At 42.6% G+C, this 8690-nt stretch overlaps 1 long non-coding RNA gene across 1 annotated transcript; it reads left to right on the forward strand.

Annotated features, from left to right (window-relative positions):
- The first annotated feature begins 369 nt into the window (after window positions 1–369).
- LOC123188439 (uncharacterized) lies at window positions 370–7938 on the forward strand. Its single transcript, XR_006494631.1, has 4 exons — window positions 370–867; window positions 1560–1684; window positions 1816–1936; window positions 7578–7938. It is a non-coding gene; the product is annotated as an uncharacterized lncRNA (long non-coding RNA).
- Window positions 7939–8690: the final 752 nt, after the last annotated feature.

Below are 8690 nucleotides of genomic sequence, written 5' to 3' on the forward strand. Positions count from 1 at the left end.
GCCCCGCCCTCGCTCGCGCCTGCCTCGCCGCGCCTCGCCCGCCCCGCCGCCGCTGCGCCTGCTCCCGCGCCCCGCCTGCATGTACGCATGAATCCATGGCCGTGGAAAAAGAGAAAAAGGAGGAGTAAGGAAATGGGTGGGCAGATGGGCCCTTTTTTATTTCTATGACAGGCGGACCACACAACACATGCAAGCGGATCGAGGCGGACGAGGAGTGGCCAGAGAGTGCCCGTTTGTGTCCGCTTTTGCCTCAATACGAGACCAATTTTGATCCAAAGATAGAGTGAAACGGACACGAAACGAACGAAAAAGTAAAATAGGTCTACCGCTGGGCCGCCCTATTTATCCGTTCTAACCTAAACAGATAAGACGAGACAGGATAGGGTCCCGCCTTACAAATTGGGGAACAGATAAAAAAACCTAGAGCCAAGCGGTAAAACAAGACCTTCCTGCTCCTCCTCCCCTCACCCGGCGGCGGCTCCCCACCCCTGCCTGCGCACCGCCTCTTCCTCCTTCTGACAGCGGCAGCGGTGAGCATGAGAGCAGCGGAAGCGGCTGGACACCATAAGCTGGCCGAGGTGGTCTACGTCGAGGAACGGCCGCGCCCGACGCCGTCCTCCAACCCGTACTTCCCAACCCGATGCATGCCCAAGGATTCCGGCGCACCTCGAAGGAAGGACCAAGGCCTGAGACGACTTGTCTTGTCCTCTTCTTCCTCTAACATCTCCCTGCCGGCTGCTGCTTATTAGGGAGGGAGGGAGGGAGGGGAAAAGATAGATGGCGGCGGCGGCTGGACCTGGCTGAGTTGTTTGGGGAGCTGCGCACACGTCGAGCGACGGCGAGCGCATCCGACGCCGACACACCGAGGTGAGATTCACCCGTTCCTTCTCTCCCCATGCGGCCTCCTCCGCTCGGCCCCGATTCATCGGCGCGTTCAGACACCCTTCCCTCTTTTCTTCTACCCAGCTAACAAGGCTTCTCCCCTCTTTTTCCTAAAAGCAAAAAGAACTAGGAAAGGATGACTAGAAATTATTGCAATCGTTGTTGCAAATATGTCACATTACGAGTTCTGGTTGATCTTTGTTGGTTAAAGTATGTGTTGTTGTGACCTTCAGGATATTTTTTATTTTATTACTGCATAACAAGGATATTAAATATTTATTTATGAACCAGAGTCCTCATCTCCCTATCTGTGTCCCTCAATTTTCTATTGGCCAAAACAAAAGACGCAATCTATCGTTGAAAGACCAACTTGTCCGCAAAATACTTTGCAAACTGCGGCACGTTGAGGTACATCCTTGTATTTTCTTGCTGATTTTCCGATGCGAGAAGCGCAGGAGCACTGTCAGTTGCTCACTGATGTACTCCCTCCGTTCCCAAATATAACTCTTTCTAGAGATTTCACCAAGTGACTACATACAGAGCAAAATAAATGAATCTACACTCTAAAATATGTCTACATACATCCGTATATTGTATTCCATTTGAAATGTCTAAAATGACTTATATTTAGGAACGGAGGAAGTATATAATAATCATTGGTTATCGTTTTTATTCAGCAAGGAGGTCTGTGCGAGTTAGAGGCTATATGAGACAAGGGCTTGCTCCTATTAAATGGAAGGGCCATAATTATTAGTCCAAGTGATATTGAAGTTACATTTGAGAATTTTCCCTACTACCTTAGGTGATGCTTTGACTTAATGTTCCTTTGATTTGCTTGACGTCTTATGCTGTGTTTTAGCTTCTTTGTATGCTTGACTAATGTTCTGTCACGTATTTATACCTTTATATATTTATTGATGTCCATTTATGCAGCGAGAATACGAAGGATGTGCTCCTATCATGTTCATTCTTACATTTGGAAAAGAAGGGATTCATTGAGCAGTTCTCCGAAATTTCTTCAATAAACCAGCGAATTTATCATCTGGTCCATCAGGTAAATTATTTTTTGTCATTGCATATTGTCTCTGTTGAATGAAATTTGTGTCCCTGAGCCATGTCAGCTTATATGCTTTTTGTGAACACCATTACTTTACTTTACTTTACTTTACGAAGCCTTTTATCCCAAACAAGTTGGGGTAGGCTAGATATGAAACCCTTTCACGAGGACTTCCCAGGAGGTCACCCATCCTAGTACTACTCTCGCCCAAATGGGTTTCATACCCAAAAGACTGGCTAGTTTTTACGTTGGCTCGCCAAGCCTATCACAACCCTTAGATATGAAACCCTTTCACGAGGACTTCCTAGGAGGTCACCCATCCTAGTACTATTCTCGCTCAAATGGGTTTCATACCTATGGGACTGGCTAGTTTTTACGTTGGCTCGCCAAGCCTATCACAACCCTCTTCCTTTACCCGGGCTTGGGACCGGCTATGCCTAGAAGACATAGGCGGAGTTTTTGTGAATTTGTGAACACCATTACTTATAATTATCCATCTCATTATGTATCAGGTTCTGAGATTTATTAGGAAACATTGATGAAGGCACTTGCCAAACATTTTGGTGCTATACTACTTGTTGATTTGTTGCTGTTGCCGGACGTACTGAGAACTTCATGAATACCTTAAATAGTGATATTTCTGTGTGGATTTTGTTTGAAACAAAATTGTATATGGCTGTCCATGCACACACGATATTCAATTTTTATATAGTGTAGAAGTGGTGTGGAAGTTAAAGCATCCGTGACTGCATGTGGATATATTTTGTCAACCCATGTAACATTGCCTTTAAACATGATTTAGGATTTTCATTATGTGCAACTCTGCCCAGATTGAGTACTAGGTTGTTTGTTTCGTGCCTAGGTGAGGTCATTATGGCGGTACTGAAAAGTGATGCTCTAATGTTCATCTGTGTTATGGAGTTGGTTCTTTTGAAGTTAAAGTAGTTGTGTGTTCGTATGATGCTCTTCTCAGGTTTTAAGCCTAGGTGAAGGCATAACATGTGGTAATCTATGTTCTTTTCGATCCGCCTGCGTCTGATTTTTTACCTCTTCTAGGTTGTTTTGCGTACTGTGGTTGCCCTCTATTCCACATGGTCTATGAGTTGCAAGGATTTAGGGTCTAGGAACTGACATCTTTTGTTTCTGTTGCTGATTAGAGCTTTGGTTAAGGTGCATTCTTTTTTAGTGTAGCCAGCATTCTGTTGTTGCTCCTGTGATAAATTGTTAGTTAGACTTGTGCTTAACTTGCGATTCTTACAGAGATGTACTTTCAGCGAGAAGAAAAGGCCATATTTTTTGCTAGCAAGGATGTCGATCTTGCAGCTTTCTGCGCATAGTTTCATTCTTATCTTATATACTTTATTTATAGCATATAAATACAGGAATATAGCCGTCCTATGTTAGAGTATGAATTAGAATCCAAATCAGCAATTGTAAAAATGAACAATAACTTCTATTTCGTCATATATGCAATGTCCCCAATTTTATTGTTTTTCCTTTTTGGTTCTATAGGATTGCAATCTATACTTTCTTTGCCTTACGCTGAATCTGATGTTATTCATGCATCTGATGCCACTCAGATTTTAGGAATTTTAGGATGGATGGCAAGTTTCCCATGTTGGATGTTTCCTTACTTTCTCAAATCTTTGTGATAACATAGGTGATTCTGTTTCAACCTCAGCACTTGCCTTTCTGTGTTTTAGTTTCAAAAATACACTATTTGAGGCTAGATGACCATTAATCACTTCATTTCATGTGGACAGAGGACTAATATTATTGTTCCAAGAAGAGAAGCAACCACATCAGTGTGTAGTAGTCGGTATCAGTGTTTTCTCATTCCGATGATTCTGAAGCGAGATGATTACTTTATTCCCCCATTTCTGTGTCCATAGTCATACCTCAATGAGTTTCTCTATTTCCTATAGCTCTACTACTATTTCCATTGGAACGTGTCTCTCAGTTATCCTTTATATTGTTAGAGTTATGTCGAATATAGTGTACAATGTAGGTTACAGTTGGACTTGTAGTTGTATCGTGTTTAGATAGGATATGGAGTCGTGTCCTAGTAGGACACTTGTATCCTAGGCCTCTCATATATAGCGGGGATAGACACACGTTGTAACCTATGTCAACATAATAGCACCGGAACGCAGGGGAAGCCGGCGGCATGTGCCGGTGTCCAGGGCGACCGGGTGCGATATTGTAGCGGTGTCATGGGAAGGAGCGCCCATAGTCAAGCCCCGCGGATGTAGCCATATCGGTGAACCTCGTTAGCAAATCTCGGTGTCGTGCTCGTGTGATTGTTTGGTCCTCATGATCTAGGTATGCCTCGGATTTATTCTAACAAGTGGTATCATGAGCTAGGTTGTGAGGTGACTGTCTGGTTGATCTAGATGAGGTGGAGATACCGCGGAAGGATCAGGCGTCGGCGATGCAATCGGAAAATACGTGCGGCAATGCAATTGCATGGAGCAGCGTCGAGTTGGATTCGGAGTCGGCGAGATTGAAAGATGACTTGTAGGCTGCAGCAGTAGCACGTGCAGCAACGCAGCAGTTTGGGCAAGGTACGGTCCAGCACGGAGGCGAGCCAGCGGAGCCCAACACGGGCGCGCGTACGTGTCTGGAGGCAGCGGCAGGTTTGGCGGTTCTCTGGGTTCAATCGGAAACAGCAAGTGTCTGGAGGCAGCGGCAGGTTTGGCGGTTCTCTGGGTGCAATCAGAAACAGCAAGTCACGGGATATGTTACGAGAAAAAAAGAGGAGACCAAGTCTCCACGTATGACACGGAAGATAGGCATGCAAATCAACTGGAGAATTAGAAAAATCGCAAGAGATAATCCGTTGGAAAGCAGAAGGTCATGGCAATGCAAAGCTAGCATTGGAAGTTTTGTGTAAAGGAGCCGATCCACCACGTGAAGGCCAAAGATTTTAATTCTCTTGGTTTTGCTATAGTAGCATGTCGAGGTTCGTCCGTGTGCTTGGGGCATCGCGTGGAAAGCTTAGATAATTTTTCACAGGGTCAGCCGTACAAAGAACCATGATGCCAATGGGTACCAGGTTTGAGGTGGAGAAGTTCACTGAACTGAAAACCTTGGGTTATGGCAGACAAGGGTGAAAGATTTGTTAGCACAATGAGGTGGAGAAGTCATGTCAATGGGTACTAGGTTTGAGGTGGAGAAGTTCACTGAACTGAAAACCTTGGGTTATGGTAGACAAGGGTGAAAGATTTGTTAGCACAATGAGGATGCTTGAAGGCGTTGCGGGAAGTCATGTCAGCTAAGATGGAATTATCATGTGATGGATGAAAATTCACGGAAGACGATTTGGGAGCCTTTAGCGTGTCGTTGCAGTCGGACAAGTTCGGCTGGGTTGGACTAGATGGTCTGATGGATCGACGCAAGTCGGTTGGTACAGAAGACGGTGGTGGGATCGGCGACGACGACATAGGAGCGTGATGCTGATGGTGACCGACTTCTGGGGCGTGGAAACACGTGGCGCAGGCTCGAGTGCTTGTGTGGCTTCAACAAGGCTATGGCGTGGAGTTGATTCAAGACAGTGCACATGAGATCTTAGAGTCGACGGGGTGCGGGGTGGCACATACAACCACCATGGAGTCTCGTTGAAGGTGGAGCTGGATTGAGAGGCTACGGCGTAAGTGCACAGGGAGTCGAAGCCTATTCAGCTGGAGAAAAGCGAGTGACACGTAATTCGGACTGGAGCCCAGTGGTTTGATGGAAGCGTGAAACTCGTCATCGGTCGGTGATGACCGATGGTACTCTGCAGTGGGGGTTGAGTGGTGTGGGTTCGTGACCCTTGAGACTCGATCAGGACAGCGGAGGCTCGACGCGGTAATAGCGGCAAGGCGTGCGGCGCGCATGGAACATGGAGACGGGCCAGGGCTCTGGTGGTCATACATATGGTGAGACAACTGCGAATTTGACTCGGGATGACTACAAGCAACGGTGAAATTCCTTCAAGTTTCAGACAAACGGTCAAGAAAGGAGCAGTGATGTTGAGTTCAGGTAACTCTTACGTGTGACACCCAATATGTGAGTTGTTCACTTTCACGCAGGTCCATGATTAGTGTGTGATGGTGTTGGACGGATACTCTGGAAGTTGGGAGTACAGACTAGAGTAAAGAGGAACTTAATTTTGCTCGAGTGTTGACTATGGTCAAGAAAAGAAGGGACTACAAGTTGCAGGTGGAGTCATATGGAGTCTTTGGAGTAACAGCGGTACTCATGGGATAAGCTCAAGTCCAATGTACATGGAAGTTTGACGCATGGACGAATTCAAGGTGGTGGAGAATATTCGCCATTGTATCGAATATAGTGTACAATGTAGGTTACAGTTGGACTTGTAGTTGTATTGTGTTTAGATAGGATATGGAATCGTGTCCTAGTAGGACACTTGTATCCTAGGCCTCTCATATATAGCGGGGATAGACACATGTTGTAACCTATGCCAACATAATAGCACCGGAACGCAGGGGAAGCCGGCGGCATGTGCCGATGTCCAGGGCGACCGGGTGCGGTATTGTAGCGGTGTCATGGGGAGGAGCGCCCATAGTCAGGCCCCAGGGATGTAGCCATATCGGTGAACCTCGTTAACAAATCTTGGTGTCGTGCTCGTGTGATTGTTTGGTTCTCGGATGATTTAGGTATGTCGCGGATTTATTCTAATATATATAATATCATGATCAAAGGCAAGAATGAAACATATGCTTGAATTATGGTGTTAGTCTTAAGAAAAATATGTGAATGGAATAAGAACTGTATATAGTTGTTGATACAGTTTCTTGCGATTTAAATGACAGCTGCCTCATGTTTGTATGGAACAAGAGTTACCTACTTCTCATGAATTAATATATCATCATTTTAGTAGTTCTCTTGAATTAATGGAACAAATAGATTGGAAAGGCATGTATCAATAATGAATGACATTGCTTGGAATCTTTTAGTATATATGTAGAAATATAGCAAATGTATATATAATGTAATCCTAATTTACATAACTTCTCTTCAAGTCCTATCTGGATTTGAAGTTATGAAGAACCCCATGTTTGTTCAGATATGCACACATTTTTGTCACCCAGAGTCTTTGCATTTAGGTTATATTATTGATTCAGGTTTAGTTGTTTAGATCAAAACTATAATATTGCGTGTAGATTGACAAATTATTTGTCACTTTGTGGACTCCGTTTTGTTCATCGGAAAGTTTTTTTCCAGTGCCCCAAGAACTTGGCTTTGATTTTCTTCCAAAAATGAATTGAAATTACTACGATTCATGCAAATTACTTGACAAAGTAAAATGTTTTCTGCATAATGGATAGATGTACTATATCTGGATAGTGGATAAATGTACCGATCATAGATTCCTATACAGATCTGAGGAAAGTATTCTCATTTATTTAGCATGCACCTGCAATCAGTCAGATATAGGTTACGTTTTTCTGTTATCCAAAAAAACACATTATATTGCCTTTGTTTTTACATAAAGATGTAGATGTTGAGAAGTATATTATTTTGAGTTATTTTGAGTCGGTCTATTCTGTAACTTCGGGTTCTTTTGTTTGTGTGGATACATTTGTAAAGAAGTGACATGGCTTAGTAACCCATATTAAATTTTTCCATTGTATAGGGAATAAAGGTGAGAGAGCAAATGAGTTTCTGAAGTCAGATGAGATTATATAGCAGGTTGACTCTTTGTAGTGCTGGTTCAGATGTAGGTCAGGTTACATGTTAGCCAAAAAAACACATTATATTGCCTTTGTTTTTTACATCGAGGTGTAAATGTTGAGAAGTATATTATTCTGATTGATAATAGTTTAAGGAGCATTACAAAGGATCGCTACAAAGAATTTGAAGGATTCAAGGAAATGTTTTCTCAGTCTTATCCATCACATAACTTTGGGTTCTATCATTTGTGTGGCACATACATTTGTAAAGAAGTGAACTGTATTTGCAACTCTAAATTTTAATCAATGCAAATCGACAACTAAGTTGCCTGTTCTCTCATGTAACTTTGTAAGGCATGTATATTGTGTTATTGCTAAATTGATCTTATATCTGCCTTATCCACGTGTTCACTGTTTAATATGTATTTGATTGTAATGGCCGATAAAGAACTTGGTGGATTTTTAATTTATGTGGGGACAATATACCTTTGTCTTTAAATATGATTTTTTATATGTGGCATGCCATGCACTTATATAGGATAATCAAGTGACTTTTCTATTAACTTATTTGGAATGACTTTTCCCGATTTTGTGCTTTCTTTGAACCTTTAAATTTCCTGGTTACCACCAATACCAAACTTTGTAATCTTTTAAAAGAGTGTAACTTCCATAATAAAATATGAAACGTTGATATTTTGTGAAGGCCTCTGCATTTTAGCTATGGCGATGACCTTTGTAGTCACTAGATGACCAGTTGCGCCAAATGGCGCAAAGACCCATTTAAAACCATGTTTGTGTTGAAAATGTTTGCATTTTTTCAATAACCGTATATTTGAGTACATTTGGTAAGAACTTATACCCCTTATATATAAAGGAAATTAAATGCAAATATTGTCTTGAGGTAATAATGCCACAAATTAGATCATCGGTAGGCCAAGATAGTTGAGTCTACAATTAGGAACTCCGAGTAGTTGTAAACTTGCATTGAAGAAAAGTAAACACAAATAAATGTACTTAATACATGAACTCGTGAACATTGTGTACATGAGAAGTTAATATAAATAGTGGTCAATTAC

Source organism: Triticum aestivum, chromosome 2A, assembly GCF_018294505.1.
Source record: "Triticum aestivum cultivar Chinese Spring chromosome 2A, IWGSC CS RefSeq v2.1, whole genome shotgun sequence".
NCBI lineage: Eukaryota > Viridiplantae > Streptophyta > Magnoliopsida > Poales > Poaceae > Triticum > Triticum aestivum.